The sequence below is a fragment of the Macadamia integrifolia genome, unplaced genomic scaffold (assembly GCF_013358625.1).
Source record: "Macadamia integrifolia cultivar HAES 741 unplaced genomic scaffold, SCU_Mint_v3 scaffold516, whole genome shotgun sequence".
NCBI classification, from domain to species: domain Eukaryota; kingdom Viridiplantae; phylum Streptophyta; class Magnoliopsida; order Proteales; family Proteaceae; genus Macadamia; species Macadamia integrifolia.
In genome coordinates, this window is record NW_024870469.1 from 85,375 (window position 1) to 112,936 (window position 27,562).

Genomic DNA, 27,562 nt, shown 5'->3' on the forward strand with positions numbered 1-27,562 from the left:
ACCCTTGTAATGTAGACTCTCTCTCTCTCTCTCTCTCTCCCCCCCCCCCCTCTCTTCTCATAGGCTTTGGACATATCTAACTTGAAAGCTACCCATCCCTTTCCCCCTTTTCCCCTCAAAGTTTAAAAAAAAAAGGAAATTTTCATGAGCCACAATAATATTGTTAGAAATTTACCTACCTTCAAGGATTAAAGTATCGGTATCGGTCAGCCAAAATTAAGATACGTATCGGAGGGTATCGTATCGTATCGAAAATACACTAAGATATGCTAAAGATACACACATAAATGGATAAAAAACATTTTTTTAAACACTTTTGCATAAAGAATTTGTTAAAAAAAGCTATTGATAACATGTATTATGCATAAACACTAAATTGAGGGTATCGTACTAAGAATTCAAGGTTTGTAGTTGTCCCATAAATGTAAAATCCTTGTTCCCAACCTTGATTTCCACTTTAGTTAGAGAGAAATATGGCTGACAACAACTTTGGAACAAAAACCCTTCAAAAAATCGTTTTTTTCTGAAAAATTACCCATATTGGCCATTATATGACCGTAGCACCGATACGTATCGATACTCACCGATACGTACCGATATATATATATCGATACTCACCGATACGTGCTGATATATACCGATACGTACCGATCGATACATACCGATACTCACCGATACGTACCAATACATACCGAAACGTACATTTTACCTCAATTTTATATTTTTCATAGTCATATCGAGGCATGTCGTATTGTATCGATGTGTATTAGTGGTGTATTGATGCATATCAATATGTATTGTAGGATATATATCGATACGAAATGATTTAAAAAATTCAATATATCGTATCGGTGTGTATCGTATCGGCCGACGACATTTAAGATACGTATCGGAGGGTATCGTATCAATATCGGAGATACTTAAAACCATGCCTGCCTTTAATAAAAGCTGCTTGGAAAGGGGAAACAAAACGATTTAATATAGGGCTAAGTTATTAGCTAAGATCTTAGCAATTTATATAAAACTGTACATAACATAATAGGGCTAAAGTCCTCAACAAAAATGGCCTTGTCTTTTTTTTGGAATTGAAGTTAGAAGGGTATGATTCAACCCAAAAGGAAGATCAATATTACTAAAAAATTATGGACATAAGAGATGGTATCAATCATAATTACAGTCGCATCAATTCTGACAAAGAACTGCTAAAACTATCATGGGCAGGAGATTTTAGTGCACCAATACAAGAGACAACATTCCCAATTTCTACTTCGGAGGGAATACATGTGTGAAAAGTGTTGTCCAGCTGTGTAAAAAATATTGGAAATGATCAACAAACAACCTAAATTTAAAGGGAGCATCAAATACTTTCTGACCATCATTATTTATGATACAGGGAATCGAGGTTATGACAATGAAGCAACTTAGCCAAAGAGTGGAAGAAACGGGTATTCCTTTCTCCTTCAGTGACAGAATTAACTCTAGATTTTTGCTTCCAAAAAATCTCATCTTCATCAAGCAACCATTTCAAATTATTATTAATCTCAGATTCTCAACTATATGACTAAGATTAAACGTTGAAGGCTCCAAGGATTCTACACTAAATTGTTTAAAAAAGAACTCCTTCCCAAGGGACAGATGCCAAAAACATATTTTGATGTGAGGTTGGTTTACGTAAAATTACAACTCCAAAACCAATTCAGCTCTGGTCACAGAATAGAGCCAAGGAAGCAACAGAGAACTCTAGAAAATAGGGCTCAAACCCAAGGTAATTTGGAAATCATAGACCTAGGCTCAGTTGAGCCTAAAGGGTCGAGTGCTGCTGAAATTGTTCCTAAAGAAACCCTCCAAAGGGGCTGGTAGCAACTAGCAAGTCAGTAGGTAAGCCAATATCCAGCAAACAAACCTGGGCAGACTAGGGTTTCGCAGGTCGTTTGGGAGAAACCCTGTGGCTCCTTCAGATGGCCTCCAAAGGCCTTGCTGCTGTGGTCGAAGGTCCCTCCTAGAACAAGGAACAAAACCCCAAAAGGCCTCTTGGATCAGGCTTAGGGTTGGAGAGATTCCGGAAATATCGATCAGGCTCCAAAACCCTGACAGTGAGATTGATTTTGGTATCCTTGGCTGGTCTTCAATCTTCAACTGTAGACGACTCTTGAGGCTTCAAACTGATTGTAATTCACTCAAAACATTCTCTCACAAGTTGAAACAAAGAAGAAAATAAGAAGAAGAAGAGGAGTTGGGATAGATGTGGGTGTGATAATGGTTATCTTAACCTGGGGCTCTTACCCACAGCTATCTCAACTGTTGATCATCCTCTCTCACGAAGTTTAGAGCAAGCATTGGCTGCAATGCAATAATACTTCTTATTTCTCAAATTGGTACAGCAATCTCTCTCTTTTATAGAGAGGACACATCCTTACAAAATAGAAACAAACCAATTAGGAAACTAACATGAAATGGAAACTAACAACTTTTGGCTATTAATAACTGATTTGTACTCTAAGAAAACATAAAAGACACTCATAAGGACTATCTAGAAGAATACTTGACTAGTCCAACTTGAAGTTCAACTGGTCAAATACAAGAAGACAAAAACCAGCTGTATGGAGAAATCGCAAGACCCAATCTTGAAGCTGCCGAACAGCTGCTGCAAGGTTGGATCGATGGCATCATGGAGGCTCTTCTAGAAGACCAAAACATGGAGTAAAATATGCATTAAACAGGGGACTACTATGCTGGTTTCATGGCTGCAAGGATGGGCCACCATAGGACCAAAAAGTGGGCCAGGCTATCTGGCTCAATCAGCCTAAAGGCTGGTTGGGCTGGCTGGCTTTCTTACTCCTGACCAGCCTGGCTGGCTTTCTTACTCCTCCCATTGTGTAGACCAGCATGGGTGTGGGCGTTTGAACCAAGCTGCTTGAAAATGAAAAAGTAATTTAAAAGAGACATACTATAAATATCAAAAGAGGGTTGTGATCAAAACCAAACTAGCAAAACTTTGACACATGCGTTAGGCCAGAAAATCAGTCAATCAGAGGTAACCATAGCCCCATCTAGAACTTTAACTACAGAGGGAGGCCACTGTTTGTTAGACCAGGTGAAACGAGGTCCACAAAGGGAGATCGATAAAGCCTAAATCTGAAATTAAACTAAGAATATCTATGCAAACTAGACTAAAAAGATGAGGACGCCTCCCACCAATCTTTTCATCGAATCTAAAAATGTGACTGAAGTCGCCTGTCAACAAGAAGGGCACAAGCAAGGATCTTAAAAACTAGATAATACGTCCAGGAGGGTCAATTCGTCATGGTGGTCCATATATCCCTAAGACACCAAAAGATCATTTGAAAAGGGATTCAAACAAAATAAAGCTATGAAGCGAGAGCCAGTATAGACAGAGTAATAGCCATTTTAGAACTCAATAAGCACCAAACTCCACTACTGAGCACCCTAAATCCACCCGCAGGGATAAAACCAACAGTATGACAAGATCTCAGACTTGGGGAGAAACTTAATATCCATACTGGTACTCTTAGTTTCAAAATGAAACCAAAATAAGGTTTATATGTTATGAAGTGAAAATTCAAGCCACTCCTAGAACAAGGAGAGCGAAGCCTCCTAATGCTCCATCTGAGGATCTTTATGAAATAAAAGAAAAAACCACAGAAATGCCCGACCACACAAACATAAAAAGGAAAACAAGGGATTAGGTAAAACTAAGAAATACCCAACAGAGACAATAAACCCAGTAATCAAAAGGATAAGGAGAGACAACTCAAGCCCTAGAGGAGATAACAAACGATCAAAGCACACAATAAAAAAGCAAAGGATCTTATAAGTCTCAAGGAGATGAAGTGAAGGTAAAACCAATTTCTATCTCAAAAAAAAAAAGTGGCCTGAGATTTACACAATTGTCATCAATGTGGCCAAACATGTAGCCAGGATAATAAGAAAACCATAATAATGGTAACAGAAAATCCCCATCTTCAAAAGCAACTCAATAGTAAGGCACGCCAAGCCCACTTCATCAATTCTCTGCTCTACAGAATTGGGAAGCAGGTAGACACCACTATCACCAAGGAATCAGAACATGACACACTACTTACGAAGCTCCAACTGAGAATCCCTTGTCTTGAAGGAGCAATCAAGTAATGAACCAAGGGAAGAGGAAGTCCCAGAACTGACAAATGAAAAAACACAGAAACAAGTCTACCCTGATAAACCCAAGTCCCCACACCTAGAAGCGGAGAAGCCATTGATAAAGCCATCGTTAAACAGATAAATAGAGGCAAAACAGAGCCAAAAGTGGCTCAGAAAACCACCTGTCTCAACTTCAGCAAACGCCACCAGAGATGGAAACACAGACTGAAGCCATCCCAACAGAAGAGTCAAGCTCATCAACAGCGACACTGCCAAATAAAGAGAAACAGGTGCTAATACACCTTTTTACCAATGCCAATGACCGAGACTTGATCAATGCAAACAGCAGAGGTAGAAAAAGGCCCAGAAGTAACTAAATTGGTTCCACCGAAATAAGCTCATCACCTCACTGCAAGTTTTAAGAACTGGAGGGGATCGACCAAAGGACAAAGAATGACACCAGAAATTTTTAGTAATCAGATGACCAAACCCCAACAAACTAATTAAGCCAGATCAAGGAGTTCAGCAAAGGTGCATAAGGGCTCAGGAAAACAGAACATTGGTTGGCATTATAAATAGAACACCTCAAAACAAGCACAACCAACAATCCATCAGCCACACCCACCAAACATGATGAAGATCCAATGTTGCAACTCCAAGGGAAAAGAAAACCACATTGATGATCAACCAGGAAGAAACAAGAAGCCACACACACAGAGAAAAGAACCCTAAACAAGACTCAAAAGGATAGAAAAGAGAACAGGAAGAAAGGGAGATTAGAATTCATAAGAGTTGTCCTCACTGAGCCACACTTATTTACACTTTTTTTTTTTTCCTTTTCATTATTGTGTAGTGATACTTTAATGACAGTAACTCCAAAATATTGAAACAATGGAAGTCATTGGCACATTGTAAACTTTAATCAAAATAATCTCTTAATGTTTTACAGAACCAGGGATTTGATAAGGGTAATCTATTTGGTTCTTACAAAAGGATCAACCTCTGAGAAGATGTGAATTTCTTGTATTTTCTGGTGGAAATATATGTACATCCAATATATATATATATATATATATATATCAATATCATAGTTGTCAAGGCATCGCCTAGGCGACAGTCGCCTTGTTGCACTGCATGTCGCCTTGTGTTTTGACACTTATTTATGCCAAATATCATTTAAGTAAATGTTTTTTTACTTAGGATATTATTCATAAATAAGCAAATACCCCCTATTTGAATCCAATAAAAATAGTTTAAAAATCAAATTCCAAAAGGATAAAAAGTCAACCCCCCAGTCCAAGAACAAAAACTGGATTTTGGTTATAGGGGTGATTTTCAACTTTTAAACGCTAAGGTTTTTCTCAATTATGAAAATTTTATAAATTCTATCATGTTAAAACATTGGTAAAAACCAAAAGTCCGGTAAAATAATCTTTTGTTTTGATATCCATAAAATTATTTTCATTCAGGCGATTTTAACAGCATTCGCGCACTTAAAACTAAGTTTGACCGGAGCATAACTTTATCATTACAACTCAGATTTAAGTAATCTTAGACTTGTTGGAAAGCTGGTTTTATATTTTAACTAATACAAAAAGTCTCATGTAAAAATAAATCATTTGACCAGTCAAACTTATTATAGAACAAGAGCATTTCTCTAAATGTTGATTTTTTATAACTTAATATGACTTAATGTTAATTTTTTTATAATTTAATATAGCTAAATGTTGATTTTTAATGACTTGATGTTGCTTAATCTTGATTTTTTATGATATAAGGTATATATAGCTTACTAAATAGTGTTAGAAAATAGGAAAAATAAAAAATAACACTTGGTCGCCTTGTTCGCCTTAAGGCTGGTGCCTTCTCGCCTAAGCGCTCAGACAACCCTCCACTGCCTTGGTTCACCTTGGCGTCGTGACAAATATGCATATCATTACTTTGATTGGTTGAAAAATCATCTCTTTAAAACAATCCAAGTAGTCGACTCACTTCATTAACCACTCGGTGTTAGGTTGGTTAACATTATATTTTTTTTTTCTTAAATTTAAAAACATACATGCAAAGAGATTTAACTCAGGGCTCAAGCACTACATGTAAAAGAAATTCTGACTTTGCTGCAATATTTCATTCCTTACATAAAACATAACACTATTTTATAAAAACTAAATCTTGAAAACATAGACCATATAATAGACATAGTTTGCACACTTCTTAATTTTATATGTTGGCTCCTATGGTTAGCAAGAAATGGCAATATGAAGCATTTCAGAGGTGGTGATTCATTCATCATATGGAGTGTTTCAGGAATATTGGAATGCTTTAAATGTATCTCTCTCTATCCAGCAACCATTTACAATATAAATGTTCAATCATGGAGGGTGTGAAACTGGGAGGTCCCACCAGTTTCTTATATCAAGATCAATTGTGATGCGAGTAAAGTTCTTGATACTAATAAAGGTGGGTTTGGTTTCATTACCAAAGATCATTTGGGACATTCTTTGCTTGTCATCGCTTCTCAGGAAACTTTTGAGACATTGTTCATTGCTGAAGCTATGGTGATTTGGGAAGAAATGTTAGAGGCAATCTCTAAAGGACATGCATGAATTATTGTTAAATCTGACAATTAGGATGTTGTTGTCTATCTCTCAGACAACTTTTGAGACACAGTTCATTGGTGAAGCTATGATGATTTGGGAAGACTGTTAGAGGCAATCTCTATAGGACATGAATGAAATTACTGTTTGAATCTGACAATTAGGATGTTGTTGCCTATCTTCAACGCAACAACAATAACCCACCTTTACCTATTTGTTCAATTTTTTTTGGATATTATTTTCTCTTTATCTAACTTTGAATCATGTATTTTCACTTTCATTTCAAGGAAGATTAATAGCTTGGCTAACTCCCTAGCAAGGAGGACCCTGTCAGTGACGTGTACGACAGTTTAGCCCTTATCCAATCCATATGGTTTCAGGATATGTATAATCCTTATACCATAAGCTTTTCACATTTAACTTTCAATAAAGTTCTACTTCTACCAATATATATATATATATATATATAATTAAGGGCTAGACCATCATACACGTCACCAACAGAGCCCTCCTTGCCAGGGAGTCAACCAAGCTGTTAATCTCCCTTAGGACAAAAGTGAACATTCATGAAACAAAAGAAGTAGATCGGAAACTAATATTCTCAAGGATAGAACAAACAGATAGTGGTGAGTTGACTTTGTTGGTTTGTAGATAGGCACTGACATCCTTATTATCAGATTCAATAACCACCTACTCATGTCCTTTAGAAATTGATTCTAACAAAGCCTCTCGAATCACTAAAGATTCACCAATTATTGAAGCCTCAATTTTTTTTATAGAGAAGAGATTACAAACAAAGGATGTCCCAATTGTATCCAAGACAATCTTTATTTGTATCAATAATCTTACTCGCATCGCAATTAATCTTAACAAAACAAACCAATGGAGGCTCCCAGTTTTCTACCATCCCTGAATGAATCGTAGTATTACTTGTAGTTCCTATAGAAAGAAAGGAACCCAAAGCATTACAATATTCCTAAAAGGCTCTAGATGCTACACTGGAGTCCATAGATGGGGGCCAGAGATAAGGTCATTCATTGATAACCACAAGAACCAACATATAAAATGTCAATGAAACTTAATCATGCGGCTGTGAGATTTCGTATACACTGTAAAATTGTTCCAACTGTGTAGCCAATATATGATACATGGTTTAAGATTTTTGGGAACTATATAGTTTAGAGAAGTGTTAAGAAGAGTTCCAACTATGCTATATGGGGCGGAGTGATGGGCCGTCAAGAAGCATAACATAGATAAACTGAGTATTGTGTAGCCAATAGATGATACATGGTTTAAGATTTTTGGGAACTATATAGTTTAGAGAAGTGTTGAGAAGTGTTCCGACTATATTGTATGGGGCGGAGTGTTAGGCAGTCAAGAAGCATAACATAGATAAACTAAGTGTAACAGAGATGAGGATGTCGAGATGGATGTGCAACAAAACTAGGAGAAAGAGTGATGGATGATACAGTAAGAGCTGATTTGGGAGTGGCCCCGATTTAGGATAAGCTCCAAGAATGCCGCTTAAGGTGGTATGGCCATGTTCAACGGTGGCCTTGGGAGGCTCCAATATGGAGTAGTGATCAGATTCAGTTGGAAGGAGGTAGAAGAGCTAGGGGCAGGCCTAAAATGACCATTGATGAGCTAGTAAGGAACGACATGCAAAGGCTAGGTTTGGATCCTAGTATGACTTCAAACACATCAAGCAAAAGGGCATCCCAATAAAATATGAGAGATTTTTTCTTGTCCACCACATCTGACACATTGTGGATTAACAAGAACATTTCTTCTACGGAGATTAGTAGAAGTTGTCAAACCAGAGACACAAGATCGCCACATAAATCGTTGGATTTCGAGACAAGTATGACAATTCCAAATAGGCTTCCATACACAATATGGTATTTACCTCTAAGAAATCCTTGTTGATTAGGATGCTTCACTCTCCTTTTGAACGCAAGTTGGTTTAAGAGAAGATGGTAGGAGCTTATAACGGAAAAAATTCAGTTTTTTGCCACACCCCATTCTATCTTATCCTCACCGAGAAATAAAGATAATTTAATCTTCATAATTTTAGCCACATATGAAGAGATGAAGAGATCCCTTACAACATCAATCCGCCGTATTCAAGTTTCATGATCAATTAGCCGTGACACCAAATTGTAGTTAGTACCAACTGATGTGTGCAACTTTAGTCGAAAATCCAAGCATGGTAAGGATCCAATTGTCTTGACAGAAATTAATATGATCACCGTACCCAACACGCTAAAGAAGACCATCTTTTAAAACATTCTTACCCTCAATAATACTTCTCCAAGCCCAACTTGGCTGACAAAATGTAGTAGCCAACAAGAAAGAGGAATGAGGGTAATAAATTTCCTTAAGAAACTGAACCAACATGGATTCAGGCTTATGCCATAATCTCCAAGCTACTTTAGAAAGCAAAGCATTATTTTGAAGAGAGGGATCTTGGAAACCAAATCCTCCTTTCTCCTTTTGAGTGACATAACTACTTCCATAAGATCCAATGTATTTTGGGATTCCCCGCATTGTCACCCCGAAAGAAATTTTCCGTTGCCCTCTGAAGGTGAGAATGATGTGGAAGCTTGAAATGCATAGAAGCATAGTTTGGAATGGACGACACCACACTTTTCAGTAACTTACTTGTATGACCAAGATACTTCCTCTAATCAAACCTTTGGTCAATTTAAACCGGAACATCATTGAATAATAATTGCCTTGGAAATCCCAAATTCATTGGAAGACCAAGATACTTCTTTGGTCCTAATCCATAAGGATCTTAAGAATCCGAGAGAACCACCTCTTAATTTTTGGATGTGCATTTGGAGTCATACCGACTTTTGTATCATTTACCTCTGAAAACAGAAGACTATCATTTGCAAAAAGTAGACGAGTAATAGGTGGAGCATGGTTCCGGATGTTAATTCCATGGATACTGCCTTCATGTTCCAACTTCATAAGCTTACAACTCAAAGCATGAGAACAGAGTATAGACAAAGAAGAAAAGAGAGGATCACCTTGACGGGTCCCTCTAGATGGAACATTTGTGCCATGAGCAACCCCATCATAAGCAATTGATAAAAGACAGATCTAATACAAGACATAACAAGTCAAACTTAATGATCATTGAAGTGCCCAAATTAAATAACATCTTATCAACAAATTCCATTCCAAGCAATCATACGCTTTTTTCATGGCAAGCTTAAGAGCCACAAAAACTGCCTTTTATGCTTTCTTCTATTTTTAATATAGTGAAATTGTTAATAACATGAATGGGGAGAATGCTTGAATGATCTAACTGATCACACAAGCCACCTTATTTATACTAAGCAAAAAGAACTGAAATTACAAGTATGCCCCCCCATCCAGCTGCCCCACACTAAATTGGGTCGGTGGAGGGGGGGGGGACCCAATTTTTCCCTTGCGGCACACTTAAACATATTCTGACACTCCTCCTCAAATTGGCGCACATGCCCAACTTGACTAAAAAAGAATGAAACATCTTCCCAACTAAACCCTTAGTGAATATATCAACTAAGTGATTTCAAACTTCACAAAGGGAACACAAATCAAGCCAGCATCCAGCTTCTCTTTGATGAAGTGTGTCAATCTCCACATGTTTGGTACCGTCATGCTGTATAAGCAATATTGATAGCAACCTTGTTATCATAGTAGAGCATCACAGGAAGATGAACAGGCACACCAATATCATCTGAGAGAGTGCATAACCACAACTCACAAATCCCTTGTGCTATAGCATGAAACTTTGCTTTAGCACTAGATCTAGCCACCATATTTTGCTTCTTGCTGCAACAAGTGATAAAATTCCCACACACAAAGGTACAACAACCAAGACAGACTGTCTCTTAGGAGATTCAGCTCAATCAGCATCTGTATAAGCTTCAACTTTGAGATGATTATGAGGAGATGAAAGAATCACCTTTCCTAGAGCAGACTTCAAGTATCTCAAGATACATAGGACTGCTTCCATATGGGAGGAACACGGATCATGCATAAACTGACTCACCGACTGACAGCCACAGTAATATCAGGGCGAGTATGGGAGAGATAGATCAATTTACCTACCAACCGTTGGTAATGCCCTTTGTCAGCAGATTCACCCTCATTTTCCTTTAGTCATGTACTAGCTTCAATAGGTGTATCAGAGGAACAACAACCCAATAAATCAGTCTCTGACAACAGATCAAGGATGTACTTCTTCTGGGATAAAAAGATGCCTTTAGAAGACCGAGCAACTTCAATCCCAAGAAAGTACCTTAGTTTTCCAAGATCTTTTATCTCAAAATCTTGACCAAGAAAGTTCTTGAGGCAACTAATCTCAACACTGTCATTCTCTGTCACCACAATGTCATCCACATAGACGATGAGAATAATAATTTTATCACCATACCTCTTTATGAACAATGTATGGTCAGCATTACTCTGCTTATACCCCACAGATGTCATCGCCTTGTGAAATCTCCCAAACCACACTTTAGGGTCTTGAACCATAAAGAGCACACTTCAACTTAGAGACCTTGCCCTGAGTTCCCTTAATGGAGAAACCTGGTGGAATATTCATATATACTTCCTCATCGAGTTCTTCATGGAGGAAAGCATTCTTGACATCAAGTTGTTAGAGATCCCATCCTAGGTTCACAGCATAAGAGAACAACACTTGCACAGAGGTCAATTTGGCAACTGGTGCAAATGTCTCTTGGTAGTCAATTTCATATGTCTAAGTGAATCCTTTAGTTACAAGTCTTGTCTTGTACTAGTCTACAGTGTCTAAATTCTGCTTCACCACAAACACCCACTTATTACCGGCTGGTTTTTTTTCAGGAGGAAGATTCACAAGCTCTCATGTAGCATTCTTTTTTAGAGCATCCATTTCTTCCACCATTATGGCCTTCCATTGTCCATCTACAAGAGCTTCCTGCCAATTCTTGGGAACTCGAACAGAAGAAAGAGAAGACGTAAAAGCACAATAAGAGGGAGAAAGGGAATAATATGAAACAACATGGATATAAAAGTGTTGAGTGCAAGTCCTAGTATCTCTTCTAAAAGTAATAGGTTGGTCAGAAGAAGGAATTATACTTGACATAATAGGCTTCATTGGCTCTAGATCCAAGGCTGGCGAGAGGCTATGTAAAGGTGTTGTAGACTTGAAGAGTTGAATCATCAATTTGTCTTTGGAATTCACCAATAGTACGTTGAATGGGAGTTAACTCCCCCTGGGCAGCAATAGTGGTCTCAATCTCCCCCTGAGTTGGAACATCAATAGTCTTTGTCCCCTTACTCTCTGTCGGAGATGGAAGATACAGTGGAGGTGAAAGTAGATTCAGAGTTAGCTCTTCACTGTCAATACCAGACTCCCCCTGAAGAGATGGTGAGGAATCATAGCCAACAGATTCATGAAGCACAGCATCCATGATGACTATGGTACGCCTAGTAGGATGGTAACACTTACATCCTCTCTGAGTAGGAGAATAACCCAGAATGATACATTTGATGCTACGAGGTTTCAATTTTCCTGGTGAGTGGTGATCTATAGCATAGCAAGCACACAAAAGTCTTCGGAGGAACCAGAAAGGAGTTGTCCCCGTAAAGAATAGCAACGGGAGTACAAGAATCAAGCACCCGAGTAGCATGTGGTTGATCAAGTAGGCAGTAGTCAAGAGAGCATCACTCCAATATTGAGAAAGAACCTGTCTAAACATCATTACATGACCAATGTCCAGTAAGAGTTTGTTGTTGTGTTCAGCCACAGAATTCTAAGCAAGAGTGCCAACACAACTAGTCTGATGAAGGATCCCATGCTCAGCAAGGTAAAGCTGAAACAAACCCTCCATATATTTAGTGCCACATCACTACAAAGAATCTTCAGAGTAGCATTGAACTAAGTCTGAATCATCTTGTGGAAGCATTGAAAACAATTGAACACCTCACTTTTGTGTTGCATCATACACACCCACGTTCTTACAAATATATATATATATATATATGCAAATGCACGTGGGACGAAAAAAGTATGTGGATTTGTCTCTGTGTGTGTGTGTGTGCGTAAGAGAGAGAGAGAGAGAGAGAACGGAAGGGATCATGTGATTAAAATTTACATAAAGTGCAAAAATAGATAACATGTGAAGCAAAAGTATGTGGATTTTTGCGTCTGTATGTGAAAGAGAGAGAGAGAAATAAAACAAAGAAGAAAAAAGAAAAGGGAGAGATATTTCTGAGAGTGACGGCATTCCACTTCTTACTCTTTGAACCGTTTGAGCTTCTTGGTTGAAGAAAAAGGGGCAGCGTCACTCGAACCCTCATTAAAAGGAACCATGTTAATATCAGTGTCCACTGTCCAGAGACACCATGTTTGCAGTACCACATAGAGACTCTGAGAAAGAGTAGGAAAGCTAAACCCTCTGGATCTCCTAGTGTCATGATCATTGATCTCCATGAATATTCTTCTGTGAGAGTGAAAGAGAGAAGGAGGAGAGTCAATCGAGAGAGAGAGAATGATTATAGAACGGAGATCTCATATCTTAAATTTGTAAAAGAAATAAAAGATTTATTATTGATAAAGAAGAAGGAGGAAGGAGGAGAGTCAATTGAGAGAGAGAGAGAGGGGATTATAGAAATAAGAGGAAATTTCACTCCCCTCCCCTAAATGTTTCATCTATTACACTACCCTCCCCTACGAAGTTTATAATTACAAATTTTTCCCTTCTAAGTTGTAGATTCTATCAATCGTACCCTAACCGTGAGTGAGAAACCGTTAAGTGATGAATCATGTTGTACAAAATTGCTTTAAACCCCAAAATACCCTTAGTCCAATGGAAATGACCTAATTGCCCTCAACCCTTAGTGTCATCTTCTTCCATGAGGAAACCATTAACCGATTGGGATTTAGGGTTTTAAACTTTTGAATTCTCTTCGTGGATTTTCGATTTCGATTTAGGTTTCGCAATGGCAACAAGGAATCGAAGTCCTCTGTATAGAAAGTTCAGAGATTCTCTGAGGAGTGTCGATCGCCGATTTCTTCTCAATAGCCTTCTTCTCAAGCCTCGTCTGGTCCCGTAATCGAATTGGTCAGCACTTCGCTTCTGCATCCGAATCGGTCTTATACACCACTCAGTACCGAAGATCCAAGCACTTCCAGGTACGATTTGGTATCTCTTTCTGAGATGCAGCAACTCTAACCTCAGATTTTCTTTTGATCTCATTAATTTATTTGTGGAATGTGAGATCAGAATGCTGTTGATACATTTGCTACGGTTCTGGGTTTATGGAGGATTTCTGTGTTTTCTGAGCTATGATAGTTATAATTGGAAGATGAACTGTGGATAAATTATTCTTAAACTTTCCTTTGGAATTTCTACCAAAAAGACATCGAGCGTCAAAATGTCAAATGATATATGAATGTAATCACGGTGTGATGATGCTGATTCTGGTACCTCCAATAATTAAGGAAGCAACCGATGGAAGGAAAGAGAAAAAGGAAATTAGGCAGCGATTCAATTTGGTGGTATAACGTTGTTTATAGAATTTGGCCAGATCTTTGGACTTTGGATATCGGTTCCCTACAGTAAAAGACTTTTTTTTCATTTGATGTTTTGAACTGTAGGTTGAATGGATGGGCATGTGATTGAAAAAGTCACATTTTCGTTTTCATGATTTGTGATAGTCTAAGTGGTATACAGGGAATCGGTTTTGTGAAAGTCAGGTTGAATCAAAGGTGAATTAGAAGAACTAATGACAGCAGCTTTCAATGAGTCTGTACTGCTTTTGCGTTGTCATTTTTGAGCTCATTCAAGTGATTATGCTGTCTATCATTTCTGAAATCTACTTGCTACTTACCTGAATGAGGTGCTTCGTGTTTTGGGGTGGGGGGGTGTGCAGTGTGAAAGAGGGAACACCGCTGGGCTGATTCTTCCTCCAACGGCTCGTTCGAATGAATCAGAATTATTCAGGTTTGTTCCCTAATATTTACACAAAGGGATGGGGGTAAAAAGGACATTTAACATTTTATTCTAAAGGTGTTAACACCACAGGGTACGTTTGTAATAATAAACTTCACAGGGGGTCTAAGTGTAATAGATGAAACATTTAGGGGTGGGGAGTGAAATTTCCTCTAGAAATAAAATCTCACATTTTAAATTTGGAAAGGAATAAAAGACTAAATATTGATAAAGAAACCAAACGAAATTAGTTTCATTAAAAAACGAAAGAGCGAAACAAAATTAGAAAAGCAATTGAGGAGAGAGAATCTAGAAAATATAGATTTTTCTTCTTGTAGTGTAAATATATAGATGAAATACATTGTGAGGAAGGGATGAGAGTGGAGGATGTGAGACGAATAAAGAATATATTTGTTTAAAAAAGAATTAAACGAAATTAGGAAAGCAATTGAGGAGAGAATCTAAAAAATATTTTTAAGTGAAATTAAAGAAACTAATATTTAATTAAAAAAAACAAAGGGTACCAAAAAAAAAAAAAAAGCAAAATAAGAAAGATTAAAGTTAAAAAATTTAAATAAACAAGAAGAACAAGAAGGGTAAAGTGGTCGAAGAAAAGATTAGCCACGAAACATGAGTACATGCACTTATATAATAGCACGATATACACCCACATTGTGCTAGAGTGACAATCAATTAAAGACACAAACCGATTTTTTCCACAAATAAATGTGTTACGAGACGGACCCCACACATCAGAGTGAACCAAATGAAAAAGTGCAGAACTTCTTTTATTTAATGGAAAATAACTGGAACAAGTTTGTTTAGCTAGAATACAAGCTTCACAAAGAAAAAAAAATCATCCTTATTACATTGTTTAACCAAGTGCGGAAATAAAAGAGATAATGTTCCAAGGGGAGGATGTCCTAAACGACAATGTCATTAGTGACGATCAAAGTGATGGAGGGCCGGTAGGGATAGGGAAGAAATCCCTGAGAGGGGTCTCAAAGTTGCAAAGGAGAGGGAGAAGTTGCACTAAGAAAGAGGGGGGAGAAGAATGGCACACTCAGCCCGCAGGCACACACCACAATATCAACTCATAACTTCATTCTTCAATCTCACTTGTCTATTGGTTACAACCAATTTAAAGGAAAATAAAAGACATAAAATAGAAACTCAACTAAAATAAGAAACTACTATAAACTAGGAAACAAATTACAAATCGACTCTCCAAAACCTACGTGTACCTAACTTGCTAAAATAAAGTGAATAAAATAAAATCAAAGACAATCTTCCTAAATAAAGTAAATTTCTAAAATCCTACTAGACCCAAAACCAATATAGATTTGGTTCATCCCTATCCGGAAACCCAGATGGGTATGGACTGCTCCATGGTGCTTATCTGCATCAATTCCCCCGATGTTGAGAAAAACTCGCCCACGAGTTTTGTAGAACGGGAGAATCAACACCAATCGATCAGTATTTATCCTTGCATGTATAAAGTCACCATCAAGACCATGATCGAATGCTATGAAATCCACGACGCGAAGTTCATTAATGAAGTAGTGACTCGGGAAAATAAAATCGATCAATTCACTGGAGAGATCAACTAATTTAAAGTTTTCCACAAGTTGATCTTCAACTTCCAATGAGGCCATCTCATCTTCTACCACTGGTGATTCATCTTCTGGTTCGTCTATCTGTTGCTCGACAACTAAGATCACATAGTTAAAGGTAGAATGTATACAACCAGATGTGACCAATGTTAGGTCTTTGATGTCCTTGCAGTGTTGTTGCATCTTATTGAGCCTCTCTCAAACCAGTTGCATTTGCTGACGAATATCTAATAAAAGATCTAGATCCATTGGTTTTTTTTTTTTCAGAGATGGTAGAACTGTAAATACTGAAATTCAGTTTAAGTCACAAAGGAATAACATCACGTATGCTCTTAAGGGTATTCTTGGAAGAGACAAAAAAATAGGACAAAAGGGATAATGGAAGAAAGGAGGGGTATTTTAAGAAATAAAAAAGTAATAAGGGAAGGAGATGAAGGGGGGATCGTTGGGTGGTTTTTACCGACAAAGGAGGGATCTATGCTCTATCACCAAGCGAACCAGCGGAGGCAAGGAAGGAGAGCCGACGACGTCGAAGGAGGGGGTCCAAAACCAGGTACGATTCCTCTCTTTTTTCTTTTGGTTTGATCTTGTCTCTTGCTTCTCCTCTTCTTCTTTTCTTTTTTTCTTTTTTTCTTTTGCTTTCTGTTTTGTTCTCTCTTCTCGCCTTGCCTTCTTTCTTCTGCTTCTTCTTTCTCGTCTTCTTCTGTCTTCTGTTTTCTCCTCTTTTCTGCTACTTCCTCCTTTCTTTTTTTTTTTTTTTTTGCTGGCGGAACCCTAGAGAAGGGTCAACTGAGAAGAAGTTTTGGGTATGGCTTCTTCTCCTTCAATAATTTTATCTCCTTGCTTCTTCTGTCCTTCTTTCTCTCTGTTGTGTTGTTCTTTCTTTTTCTTTTCTTTTTTTCACTCGACAGAACCCTAAAACAGGGAAGGGTTTCGAAGGATCTTCTCTTTTTTTTATTTTTTTTTCTTTTTTGCTGCTGTCGGAACCCTAGAAACGGAGTGTTGCTAATGAGGAGTAGTGAAAACCGCAGCTATAGGAAGACAACCATCATCAAGCAAATAGAGACCACTCTGCACCTTACCACATCCAATCGTCTTCCCTGCTGCCAGATCTTGAAAAATGCAGTGGGAAGGAAAAAAGGTTACTTGACCGTTCAAGTCCCTAGTAAGGCTACTAATAGATAGCAAATTAGTAGTAAAATTAGGGCTATGTAAACTAAATTTAAAGTGAGAGAAGTAGAACACTGAATGGAAACCTTTCCAGAGACAAAAGATAGGGTGCCATCTGTGTCCCTCACTTTTTCTCTGTCTGAGGTGGGTGAATACTGGTGGAAAAGGTTGGAAGAACCAGTTATATGATCAATGGCACTGGTGTCAATGATCTAAAGACTGGAGACTACCGATGCGCAATGCCCATCAAAAAAGATACCTGAAAGAGCAAAGTTGGAACCTGAAGGGACAGAATTGGCAGGTGCTGATAAATTGGAAGCCTGAAGCTCCTCTTGGGAGAGACCAATATCAGTTGTAGATGGTTTCTCAACAATTTCAGCATAATGGACCTCGTTCTTGGATTTACCACGAGCACACTTAGCTTCAAAATCAACTGGTTTCCCATGAAGATTCCACATGTTGTTTTGGTATGGTATAGTTTGTTGCAGCGTTCACATTTCACTATCTTTGTTGCAGCGTTCACATTTCACTATCTCCTTGGCAATGTCACTAGTACGGGCAGCCCCCTCAGAAGTAGTAGAACCAGTCTATAGGGCTGATTTCTCAGTAGGGGGAGTGTGAAGTATAGAATTACGACGACACTCCTCCGTATGAACCAGGGCAAAGGACTACTCAGAGTAGAGAAGGGAGATCTACCAAGTACCTAGATACGAATCTGATCATACTCAACATTCAAACCATCCAAAAAATCATACACCCTAATTTTGTCCACATATTTTGTATAAGGAGCAATATCTTCAGCACTGGAGGAATAATAGTCCACAAAGTTTGAATTCAACACAATATTTGGACACAGAGAGGTCATGTTGAGTAGTGGTTCGCACATTCTTGCGAAGGTCAAATATTTGAGCATCATTTCCTATTTGTCCATAGGATTCTTTGGCAGCAACCCAAATCTGAGAAGCAGTTTCTAACAACAAGACTCCTCTAGAAATAGAATGATGTCTAGAGTTGATTAGAAAAAGCCATTACCAGAGAGTCATTGGTGATCCATTTGTCCTGAGGGGTACTCTCCTCAGAGAGTTTCTTTGATTTTCCTGTGATGTGACCAATGAGACATCTGCCAGCAATCATAAGATAAGTGGTTTCAGACCAGATGAGGTAATTAGTTCCCTCCAATTTCACAGAGCAAGCACCAAATGTGATATATTCATTGCGACCTTGCCCATCAGAGTCTGAGATAGCAGTAGATATAATAGTTACTCCAGACATGATGATATTAGGAAGAAGTCGACAATAAGTGGGAGAAATACTAGATCTTCAGAAACAGCCGTCAGAAACGACCTATACTTGGATTGAATTTCCCAGTAAGGGCAGTGAAGCACTCCTCCAAGTTTTATCTGATTCTAATGAAGAACTGATGAAATGGCCCAATTAGGGTTTTAGCAAAAAACCTTAAAATCTTCAAAGAGGGTCACATACACAACCTTCGCAGCTAGAGCCACAAGGTTGGTCGAACTCCTCTGTAGAGTTGAGGAAGTTTTCCTCCAAATCTCAATTGATTCTAAGGGAGGGAACCTAAAAATCGATGGAACCAGGGTTTTGGGAGAAAAAACTCTAATCTAATTTTTGGGAAATCACAGGTGAAGATAGATATCAATCTTGCAAACAGTGATGAGTCCTTCCAGGGTGTTGTACTTGATCATCAATAGGTGGAGATTTGTTCTTAAAAGTAGGAAGAAACAAACTCCAAGAAAGGAAGAATCAAAAATCGCAGAGAGGGGAAGAACCCTAATTGATTCTTGTAAGGGTTTTTGGTTTAAAACATTAATGTAATGTGTAGGACATCAGCTAGATTCATAGAATCACCTATTAGGGCTGTCCTATAGGTAATTAGGAAAGCAAAGGTGGGAGAAGATGGAGGCTTATGAAGAAGATGGAAGATGAGAGAGAATGGGGCTCGCGATTTTGGGAAGAGGAGAAGAAGGGAGGCTGAAAACCCTAGATTAAAAAAAGCTCTGATACCATGTTAACAGAATGAATGGAGAGAATGCTTGAATGATCTAACTGATCACACAAGCCATCTTATTTATAAGAACTGAAATTACAAGTATGTCCCCCCATCTAGCCGGCCCACACTAAATTGGGTCAGTGGAGGGGGGAAAACCCTATTGTGCCCCGGCAGCACACTTAAACATATTCTAACAGAAATAACTTAAGAGAAATGAATATTTTGTGAGAGATGATTCTATTAGGAACAAAAAGCTGATTGATATGAGGAGGTAATCTCATCCAAATCCAATTTCAATCTCAATGCCATGATTTTTGTGATAACTTTAAAAACCATGTACACAAAACAATCGGTCAAAATTGATCTGTAGTCTCCGGGTTGGGGTGTTTGGTATAAGACATATAAGAGTGTCATTCAAAGTAGATTAAGCATGCCCTTCTCAAAGAACTTAGAAACAAAAGCAAATAAATCTACTTTAATCAAACCATAATAACTCTGAGGAAAAAAAGCAAGAGGGAATCCATCCAGTCCTGGGAACTTAAGTGGACTCAAAGCAAATAGTGCATCGGGCATCTCCGTAATTGATGGTGAGAAGACGTAACATAGGATTTGTTTCTAATGAAACCACTGTAGGAACTGCAGTAAGTACAGATTTGAAAGATATATCATCAACACCTTCAGACCGAAATGTCATATCAAAATGTGACAATAACTCCTAATAAACTTCATCCATTGTTTGAGACCAATTCCCCTTAGATAATTTGAGTTTGAGGATACTTTGTTATCTCCTTTGCAATGTAGTGGCATGGAAGAACTTGGTGTTCTTATCATCCTCCTACAACCATGTAATACGAGACTTCTGCTGCTTTCACAATTCCTCCTCTAAGTCCAATTCTTCATTCATATAAAGTGGTAAGAGTCTCAATTTGGAATTTGATATGATCAGACATAGGAATCCTCCGTAAACTCTAAATTTTATACATCAAAGATCTAATTTAGAGATGTCTATTTCCACAAACCCCTTGTTCTGTCAGATATAATACATTTTGTAAATTTATCTTGAAAAATAGATGCAGTTGTGTTTTCTGATGAATGGGACCAAGTGGTAGTAGCAATTAACCTACAATCTAGATGATGAAACAAAATGGACTCAACCGAAGGGACGTCTACCATTGAATCTTCCCCCATCCATATCAATGAGTAAACGTTAGTGATCAGATCCAATTGCAGGCTTGGAAAAAATAGCAACATTAGAAAAGGTTACCCTCCATGCATGGTTTGATAGTTTGCTCTATACAACAGGATTTTAAGATTAGCAATACCTAACCTCTTATAACTCCCAAGTGAATGTAAGACCATGATTGCCAAGAATGTATCATATCACGAAATTGTGCCTTATCCCTATCACAAGTGCAATTTCTACCTTTCTTCACTTGCTAAGTAAGAAAGGAATTGGAATCCCCATAAACAAGCCAATCAGTATGTCTAGATGCACCGATTGAGACTAATTTATCCCAAAATTTCTTTTGATTGGATAATGGGATCACCACATACACAACTCATGTAGAAATTCTGAGCACCATATGTCAACAAAGTATCCAAGAATCTATCTGAGGAGAATAATGAATTAAGAGAAATATAATTCTGCCATGATAAAGCCAAACCTCTAGAATGCCCAATTGGATCCACAGTATAAAGCTTATCCATACGAAGACATCCACAGTACAAGCGTTAGTCTCCATTAACAATATAACTTCTGCATTACCTTTTTTCATATTAGCAAATAAGTGGGATACATCAATCGGCATACAGTTATTCCATGCTTAAGAGAAATGTAAAGATGAAAAGCAAAAGGTGCATGCAAACCAAAAGGCATGCAAAAATTAACTCATAACCAGCATGATGGAGTGGAAAGAACAAAACTTAACACCATTCAAAAAATGTTATTACCATAAGAATCAAAGTAACTACAACCTATACATCATTCAAAAAATGTTACCACCATAAGAATAAAAGTAATTACAACCTATAAATCAACATTCCTTACAATTCAGGGGCAACAGAGGCAGCAAGCAGAAAAGCAATCTTTGGACCATGAAGAGATGAAGTCTCTCTCACAATTCAAAGCTAATCTATGTATGGATGCAAAATAGATTTACCTTTCACATGTGCACTTTCAGGAACAGGTCTGGTACTTCTCAAAGTGGCCAATCAATTTACTTGGAGGGAACTCCAGAGGCTGGTGCATCATTCCTGGAGAGCACCATTACAATTTACAACAAACTAAAACTCAACAGAATCAAATAACTCCCTCGGTGCATAAGTAAGCACCTAATAATAGGGAAAAAAAATATCGTCTGGTACCATGTAACGGGAGCTGTGCATGAGCACCTTTTATACAACCCAGAAGAAATATAAAAATCCCTAATTTTCTGATATTGTTCTCTCTTCAGAGGTACCTAAACGAAATATAGAAGAGGCAAGCCAATCCGAATTTAAAATACGTATCTACTGAATCAATTGAGGCCACGCACCAGGAAATCACAGAGACACATAATGGTGAAATTTTCGACCTCAATGATCTCAGAATCCTCAGAAATGTCGAAACAAATGTGTGACCCAATGCCTTGTCCTAGCTGTTCAAGCCCAAGAAATCCAATCCCTGCAAAATCGTACCACCAGAGCCCAAGCGGCAAGAGAAGACGCTTCTTTAGGATTTATGGAGGAAGGTCTTTCGAGGAGATTATTGACGAAACGGACCTCTGCGGAAGGGAAGTGTTCTTTAGGTCCACCATTAATGCAGAAATTCCAAGTTTCCGACTCAGGATTTTAAAGAACAGGAATCGGTGATGGAATCGGTCCCTGCCAAACCGATCCAGATCGACTTGAAATCTGCTGGTCCCAAGAACCATAGAATCGGTTTGACCTGAAAACCAACTAGGGGCGAAACAAGGCCGGGTTGGGCTTGATTTCTTAAGACTCCAATTTAACCCTAGGTCCCAAAACTCAACCCAGGCCCAACCCAACCCTGTCGGGTTCACGCTCAGGCCCAACCCTACAAGGCTCAGGGTTGGGCGGGGTCGACCCTAACTAGTCTTGTATTTTTTCTGTTTTTTTGGTTATTTTTTTCTACAAAAGGTCACAAATTTTTTAAGTCTATACTTACCAAAGGGGGGTGTGGGAGATGGTGAGACTATGGTTAGCCATTTTCTACCCTTAATCCATAAATTTGCAGTAAGCAAGGTGGTCAATTTTGTTATAAGATAGACCTTTTAATCTTCTAGCATCACCACATCTCTCAGAGGCTAGACAGGCCTAATTCTGGCTCAATTTTTCATGATTGTTACTGTATCTAAAGTTCATAACAATACATGAAACAAGACACAAAGACAGCTTATGTAAAGAAAATGGGAGAAATAGTTTGGTCATTTGATCGTCTTAGATTAATAGGTAAGAGTATGTGGCTTGTGTAATACATGATGTGGGTTGAAGTCATACAGATAGCTTGCTGGACGCTTGTGTAACACATGATGCCGGCCTAGGGGGAAGGGGAACATTATTCTGAACACAATAATAGATCAGGGTTAAAATCGAGCTGGGCCTAGGTATCAACCTTGGCCCAGCCCAACCCTTGTTAGGGTTGGGTCGGGTAAACCCTCATAACTAGGTTAAACAGGGTTCGCGCTCAAGGCAGGCTAGGGCATGTTCAGGCCGTCAGGGCCAAACTTACACCCCTAAAACCAACTAATTCAGAGGATTCTTAGCAGTACTATTCCGATTTAAAACGACGGATACCAGGATTCATCCCAATCGATCTGTGGCAAATCGGCTGATCCCAATTTCTCAGCCACTAAGAAAATATATATAAGAGAGAAGGCGGAAAGGGGGAGGGATATGAGAGAAGGATGGTGATTTGTAAATAGTGAATTGTGAAGAAGTGAGAGAGATGGGGGTCGGTATAAGTAGAAAGAACAATAGTGTTGCGTATGAGTCGAAGCATGGGTGTCTTTTCAAAGCCCATTGTCATTGCTATTGAGCAATGTAACATCTCTCACTGGCAAAGAAGCCTCATCTTCCCTAATACTGAGTGAAGAAACTCACTATTAAAGACTCAAAAAAGTGCTTGTCACCCTGATTGTGACCAAAGATTGTTTAAAAAAAGGCCATCTAGCGCATCCTCTCTCTCTCTCTCTCTCTCTCTCTCTATATATATATATATATATATAAATACATACATATTATTGGGAGAAGCAACTTCATTATCTCGGCCATTGAGAGAAGAAATTCACCAGAAAAGAGTGTTCATGACCTTGAAGAATTCTCCTTTTTATGCTGTGAGTATTTGAAACATTGTCATAAGCCCTAAGTTATGATTTATGTTCCTCTTGTATAGAATTTTGGCATATCGGTTTCATATATAAGAATGTTTCGAAATAAATGGCCATACTTCTTATTTTGTCCACTGGTGTGAAAATTAAACAACCATAATGTTTATGTTGTTCTATTTCCCTCACTAGGCACCCATCAGGTGTTTAATCATGGCAGTGCCATTAGAATCATGTAAAACTACAGTTCAAAAGATTAAACAAGGAAACATAATTAGGTTCCTTAACCAGTTGGCTTGACAACCTTGTCAAGTAAACATAATTCTCAGATAATAGAAATGATGTCAATGTATTTGTTAAAATATGTTAAACAAAGGCAAAAATAACTCATACAAAAAAATTATGATTTTTTATAATCAACTGTTTTGGAGTACAAAATCTTCATAATTTTTGCTTTACAATGTGCCACAATACAGATGGGTGGTTTTTATATGCAGTATCTTTCCTTTAGAGCACACTTAGTTGCATTAGTCTTTTGTCTTCTTAATAAAATGTTGGGTTCACTAAAGGTCCTTCATAACTTGAAGAATTGAAATGGTTAAACTAGTTTGTGCATTCCATATAAAGTGTAGTAGCCATCTTACGGGCCTTGTTCCCAATTTGACTGTTTTTCCATGCTCACATGTAAACCTAGCCATGCTTAGATAGCATGTCACACCCCAATTCCAGTAAACCCAACTCACCCCATTAGGAATATCGGTGGTGTGAGTCAGATGCGCACCCGTCTTACAAACCTATCAGGATCTCTGATAGTAGTAACTTAACATACACAATCTCACAACACAAACCAAACCAATAGCAGTGGAATCAAAGTATAATAGTGGAATCATAATTTAAAATGGGGAACATCTAGTGATATCATATAAATATAACCAATTTCTTCCATTACAATAATTCAAAATGTATACATAATAAGCCCAAAAATATAAAATCACCAGGTCAGTATTAGAATACCAAAAATACATCGTGCATCTCATAGTGCTGTGTATGCACAGTAGTCACAGGCACAATCCTGATCATACTCTTCAGCTTTTGGCATCCACCAGTCACCTATGCCACAGTCAGGCCCCGCTGAGGTTGAGTCACCACCCAATGGCACTACTGTACCTGCATCATCATCTAACAAGGGGCATATACATGGGATGAGCTTCCAACTTACTCAGTGAGGGGTGCGGTTCATGCACAACCAAGCACAAGCATTCACATAAATAATATTCCATAATGAAATGAATACAGGAATTAAACACATAGTCCATGATGCAAATTATGCAATTCATTTGATTATTAAACCACCTTGTTGGGTCCCGATTGACACTGAGAGGGGGGGTGAATCAGTGTGCCAAATATTTTTTCACTTTCCAACTATACCCCTGATGTGGCAATCACTATTTGCACTTCAATAGCACAGTCTATTGATGCTGCCCAGAGCTGCTATGTATACTACTGACCATTCTTACTATTGCATGAAACTTACTCACATAACCTGTATTGCTGCCCAGAACTGTCTCATAAACCTCACACGGTAATCACTGTCACATACATACACAGTCGTATGCACATCCACACTGCACCACCAAGTGGTCAGGTCTACCAGATATACACACCCATTCTGCAGCCAAGCACTCCAATCCACAATACAAATACGAGCATACACATCCACAACACAAGAAATACGTGCTTCGGCCAGTTGCCTACATGCACGGAGTAATGCCCACTGTCGGGCTCAGCATTTACTCAATACTAATTATGACTACACCCATAGTCAAGGGAACACATTCCCAGTTTCCACCAATGACATACAATGGCTAGGTCTTCACCCTAGTTTTCTCAGAATGATCTGAGAGGCCGCACCCACGGCAAATAGGTTTAGGTAGTTGTACCTACCAAGGAACACATAGCCCCTGTGTCCAGCACCCACTGAACACCAATAAAATAAAGTTGGGCTTATAACAATGCCCTATAGTGAAGCACTCATACATGCAAATTTCCCCCAAATAGACTACAACTATCACTTAGGCATTTTATCAAACATCTTGCCTACAATGATTTATAATAATGGAAATTTGGCAAAAGTGAGGTTACCTTGGCAAGGAGTAACCGTCGGAGATGCAATAATGTCGATCTCCACTTGATGCGGACCACAATCACGTTGTCTCGGTGCCGCCAATGCTTCAACCTCGGTTGGCACTTGGGTTTCTTGAAGCAACTCACAAGAACCAAATTCTAGGTTCTTCTTCTTCTTCTTTCTTTTCTCCTTGTCTTTACTTTCATGGAGTAACAATGGCATTCACATTCACATTCACATTCACACACACACAAAGAGAGGAAAAAACTTCTTCTCTATTTCCCTCTTCTTCTCTTCTCTTCTATTTTCTTTTCTTTTCTCTTGGCAACAACCAATAGAACTTGCTACCTTGGTTTCCAGCAGCTTCCTAAGCCTCTAATGGGGGCTATGGATGAAGTGCAAGAGGATGGAAGTCTTTCATTCAAATCCTTAGCCTTCCATGAGCTTCAACTCGTTTTTTCGACCACCTCAGCAACCCCCCTGCCTGATTTCTTCCCTCTAATGTGTAGAGCTCGGAGAGATGAAGAATCTCCAACTTGAATCACCCAAATCGGAGTTAAAATGAGGGAGATATGACCATTTGACGTTGGACCAATAAGATAGCCAGAAATGGAATCTTCGTAGGGGTGGCGTAGGCTACACCGGCGGCGCGCGCAACATGGGCGAAATCTGACCGTAGATCTCATAGAAAGATCTTATAATCCAAGCCGTCCGATTAAACCAACGGACAATAGATCCAAACCGTTAGATTTGAATCTAGATGACGTCATCATGACGTAGGCGCTGACATCGTCAGAAGTGTTGTCTATCTATGATTGGTTGCTTTTCCGGATTTTAAGGAATCTTGTCTCCCACTCACAAAAGTGAAAAGGCTTATTGACCGTTGGATCTGAATCCTCCATGTTGGCTTTAATATGATTTCATGAGATCATTAAGATTAGAATCTTCTTTATATCTTCTATACACGCGCGAAACACACTAACATACTTTGATAAGGTGTAGCGCCAGTGTATCAAGTATTATGCACCTAACCAATCAAATCCTACGCGAAAGCATCTACTCGTCCATATCACACCAAAATCCCAGCAGCCTTTGGATGGGCATCAAGCCTACGTGGTCGAATCTTGATCATCCATTTCACTTCCCTTACTCCTATTTATTACAATCAAGCCCCTGCCTCCATATATTTCAGTGCTTAAAGACCCCTTGCAACTCAGACCTTCAAAATCTTTAAATTACACAAAAGCCCTTCAAATTTCAAAAATATATTCCGAAAAACCCACCCAACACCGAGAGCAACTGATGGATTTTTGGTTTGGATTTTCGAACCGACTTTACGGAAACACTTATAACTTTTTCATACGATATCCGATCGAGATGAAACGAAGTGCGTTGGAATCGTAACTGGATGCTCTACGACTTTTCAGAATACTCAATCATCTGAATCATCCATGTAAAAAGACAAAAATGCCCCTACACCTTTCCAATGACGTATCTTTCTCATACGGAATCGGAATGCGATGAAATCAGAACCGTTGGAAAGATTGTATTTTTGTCGTATTGTTACATAGAGAACACTTCCTTTAAAAATTCATCTTCAATCCCGAAACT

The 27,562-nt window shown here is 38.5% G+C and overlaps 1 long non-coding RNA gene across 3 annotated transcripts; it reads right to left on the bottom strand.

The window, feature by feature from the left end:
- Positions 1-827: 827 nt before the first annotated feature.
- LOC122069005 lies at positions 828-22,288 on the bottom strand. 3 transcript variants are annotated; one of them, XR_006137314.1, is made up of 4 exons: positions 22,036-22,288; positions 21,661-21,754; positions 21,166-21,257; positions 828-2,910 (listed from the first exon to the last, which is right to left on the bottom strand). It is a non-coding gene; the product is annotated as an uncharacterized LOC122069005 (long non-coding RNA). The 3 variants fall into 3 exon arrangements; XR_006137315.1 differs by lacking the exon at positions 21,166-21,257; XR_006137313.1 differs by lacking the exon at positions 828-2,910 and having other exon boundaries at positions 17,049-21,257.
- Positions 22,289-27,562: the final 5,274 nt, after the last annotated feature.